Genomic DNA, 4,570 nt, shown 5'->3' with positions numbered 1-4,570 from the left:
TTTACTATTTTGAATTCATACAACATACTCATTGACTATCTAAATCTTTTGGCTGTTTTATTTATAGATTACAATACATTAAAAAAAAAGAGCCTATGAAAAGGGGAATAACTTCAAGTCAATAATATAAAAAGATCTAATTTGTTTCCCATATAATGAACAGCACAGTGGCAATTTAAGTCTCGAGAGAATCTTTTCCTTTTGCAACTTCTCATGAAGAGGTTAACCCTAAATAAACATCCTCAGTCACAGGTAGGGTATTTGTAATCACCAGATGCGTCTGTATTTTTAGCCCTCTTCCTACTTCTGGGATCTATGACCCTTCCTTGCTTGCTCTCCTTGTGGATTTATCCATTCTTTCTCCCATCTCTTGAAGTTGATTCTGAAGAGCTTCCTTTCGCACTGCATATATCAATGTACATTAGACCTATAGCTCTGCTGCCTTCTATTGGATCACCATACAATTTATCTTGAACCCGACATTGTGGCATTCTGTGGACATGTCCAAGCTAGCAAAGGTCTTTACTGCTGATAACAGTAGGGATGTCTTGGCGCCCTGCTCTTCACTGGACTTCTTCTAGCTACATACATTTTCCTGTTCGTTGGATCACTGAGTTAATTCTGTCATTAAGTTTAATTTTTTTTTACAATTTCTTTTTCTCAGACTTGTCACATATGGAGAAAAAAAATCTTGATCAGTCCCAAACCAATTTTCTTTAAGCCATGTGACTGAAACATTTTCTTTATTGATGTGCTTATCTAAGTATTGTTTTTTTTAATTGGTTATGACAACCTTGTTTCACAATTTGTTTCTAGAAACCATGTTTGTTAAATATTTTGGTAAACAGATTGCATACATTTTAACTATTTTTAATCCTGATTTTTTTTACATAGATAAGTCCAGAAGCTTACCTTACCTTTACTTATTGACTACACAATCTCATGATGCATTTTGGTTTAAAAATATGGGCAAACTGGAATTGTCTAAAATGTTACTTTGTTCATGTAAATTGTCACGAGTCGAGTCTGTGACCTATTTCGACCAGTTTCTAGAAGCTCGAGTTCAAACCAGTGCAAGTGTCCAGCGTAAACAAGTTAATTTTAGGTATCCAATCAAAGAAAGGGGTTAAGGAAAAAATAGCACACGTCAGCTTCTAGAAGGTCAAAGTTATTAAAATAATTAGGGGAGAAGTTTCCATGATTCTGGAATGTACGATTAAGAAAGGTATAAATTGAGGGAAAGTCAGTTTGACGGGGTCCTCGCTCAGTCCTCGATTAGTAATAAGTTTTGTGATATTAGCGGGTCCATTAAGTAAAGTTTTAGTAGTTGAAGTAGAAGTTATACTAAGTGAAGTTTTATGTATCTTTAAGTTTTATTTATGAAGTGTCAAGTTGTTATTGAATTAAGAAGTTAATTTGATGTGAAAGTTGAAGAAGTTATTAAAGAAGTTTGAAGAAAATACAGAGAGATGTTTCTTTCTTCATTTCATTGAATTGTCAAGTTTGATCATATAATCCCCGGCATATGTGATCATCACATAAATCATTTTGACACTTTTAGGCAACAGCATTAGAAAAATTTGTATAAAAATGTAACATGTGGATTTTTATTAATTTTCTGTCTGAGTTGTCATAGAGCTATTCTTAAAGTTGCTATGGTGACTTTATAATATCCAGTCATTGTATTTCATTCCTTCATTTTTGTTGGTCATTATGATATTGTTACAAAAATATTTGTTTGTTGTTAATTTTCTGATTGAAAGTTGAACTACAAAAGTTAATTCTAAAGAGTCTGTAACAATATTTTTTTACCTGAGTTTTTTTAAAATCATGTATTTCTAGATTGGGAAGTTATTTGATTTATTGAGCTCAGCTTTATTTATCATTGTTGAAAATGTTGTGCATCTTTCTTTTGTATTCCATGTTTCAGTAACATAAGATTTTCTTTGAAGGCCAAAGAAGAGCTTGATTGTTTTCAAGTGTAGGTTTTCATACCATTATAGAAACAAAAAAAAAAGAGGATGGTAATTTAGATGGTATGTTGGAGGCTTCTCTTTATTCTTCGGCTGTGAAGCAACTAAGGATCATCATCTCATAGATTTGAGATAAATGTCTGGGCATTGGCTATAGACAGAACAATGTTGTCTTCACAGCAGTTCCTACCTTTCCACACTGCTGATATATCCAAAGGAACACCCTCACAGGCTTTGTTAAGGTGTAGTGCTGTGTGCTGCAAGCTCCCTTAGTGTCGCCCAAAGCCTTCCCCTTGTTTGGGTATAGCTGCAAGGCAACAGAGGTTTGAATTCCGAGTTTTCTCCTTGGTGGGTAGCCAGCCCAGGCCTATGAGCTCCTCCTGCCCAATGCTTTAGGCGCCAGATGTTTCTATTAACTAGATGGTTGATGTGTGGAGTAGAAAGTGTTGCTATAAGTAAACTAATGCGTGTGTTGAAATTAATTTGTTGCTAATAGTATTTTTGGTGGTAAGTGTTTAAATAAACATTAAGTTCAATGATTCTACTGCTCTGGTACATTAGTTCATGTGCTTCATACTATGACCAGATAAAGTGTGAATGTAAGTGTTTCAAAGAATATGTGAATAGTTTACTCAAGATTATAGTCTGTCAGACATAAAATATCTAATTATTTATTTAAATATATATATATTTGAAACATAATGCTGTTATATTATTTTTGTTTTGTTTGAATGTTTGAAGGTATTCTATAATAATTGGAGAAATATAAACTAAGAAGTGAGTCATGTTGGCTGAGTGGTAAAGAGCTTCCTTTCCCAACTGAGCAGTCTCAAGTTTGAATCCCAGTGAAGACTTGGATTTCGAACTTCTGAATTTGTATGACACTCCTGAGTTCACTTATCTCTAATGTATCTGACACAAGTGGAAGGTGGTTGATTGTTGTGCTGGCCACTTGACACTCTTGTTAACCTCCAGCTAGAAAAACAGATTAGCTCTACATTAGCTCTACATCATCTGCTTCCAAAGATCCCAAGGTCTATAACTTTTCATATTTAAGATAATTTCGTATTTTTTTAAAGTCTTGTTCTTAAGTAGATTGTACTGATATTAACCTAGCAGGACCTGCTAGAAATAGAACATAGGGAATAACATCATTATTCTGTTGTAGGATATCATATATTCATGTCATGAAACATACAATCCATGAAATGTTTTTAAAGTCAAGGACATTTATTTGGTTTTCACTTTAACTAATGAACTTATATAGAACTCATTAAGGCCTGTTTATGATTTGCCTTTGTTCGATGTGTTTAGTGACTCCTGTGGAATGCCTGAAATATATCAAGCTTGTTGAGATGATGTTTTTTTTTAAAACTCTGTTATTCTGTGGTACGAATTGTTTTGTAAAAATAAAAATATGAAACCAATGGCCTGATGTTTTTCTTCTGCGGAATCAAAATCTCGGCTTTTGTAAATATGAAGTATCTTTTTCTACCTTCTACACTCTAACACGTAGAAAAGTCTCATCTTTAAATAACGAAGTTTTGTGATTAATTTTTTTTTAATGATTCAATTGATTCAAAAAGGACATGGGCACTGTAGTTCCCCGTATCATGTTAAAATATGCTAATTTTTCTTTCAAAATCTATTTCATTTTAAGAAAAGTTATAGTCAATGCACAAGTATATTGATAAATGGAATACATAAGATGCAATTATCTTTTCTTTAGGTGATTTGGTTCACGCATTGCCAAAAGAAACCCAAGGAGAATACGTGAAGTTTTTTTTTGTATTGGTAAAATGACGTTGTATTCCTTCAAAGTTTTGATGTCTTACACTATGTAGGTCCCTATTTATTGTAGTCATCAAAGAAATTCACTAGAGAAGATGTGTTTGTAGATTAATTTATTGTGTCATCCAATCTTCGCCAAAAAAAGTGCATACAATCCAATATGTAAAGCAAGATGGGTTTTTGGATCGTCTGTCTTCCAGCACAAACCCTTGCCGTGTTGTCAGTTGTATTGTACAGTTATATTATATCTAGGATACTATGCCTTTTCAATTTTGTCACACACTGTTATATTCTATTACGTTGCTGAAAATCCGGACAAGAATTGTGCTAATTAAAAATGACACACTAAGACTTTTTTGTTCATTGTTTTGCTTCTTCAAAACTTTATTGTTCAATATTTTAAATAATTTCTAATTTAAATTTTTTTACACCGATAATAAATATTCATAAATTTAAAAAAAAAATGAAATTAAATGCTTAGAAGTAAGGTCTATAATCTATAAGAGAAGATAAAAAGATTATTTGGTTGCTTTTATTATTGTATAATGCTTAAAGAAATGGAAGTATATCATTCCGGTATAATATTCTTTACCTAATTGGTAGAAGCTTAGTATTAATTATGTTTTTGTTTTGCGTATTTAAGATAGGATTTTAAATAAAAGATGATAATAAAATATAAGATTTAAGTTTGATTTCAGATTTAGCTTGATTTAAATCGCAAGTAACTTGTAAGTCTACCCCCCCCCCTTTTTTTCCCTTTTCTTTTGACATGAACAAAGGGATCAAATATATTTTAACATGTCATT

The sequence above is a fragment of the Biomphalaria glabrata genome, chromosome 13 (assembly GCF_947242115.1).
Source record: "Biomphalaria glabrata chromosome 13, xgBioGlab47.1, whole genome shotgun sequence".
Classification (NCBI taxonomy): domain Eukaryota; kingdom Metazoa; phylum Mollusca; class Gastropoda; family Planorbidae; genus Biomphalaria; species Biomphalaria glabrata.
The sequence above is the reverse complement of the archived record's forward strand: the minus strand, read 5'-3'. Positions refer to the sequence as shown.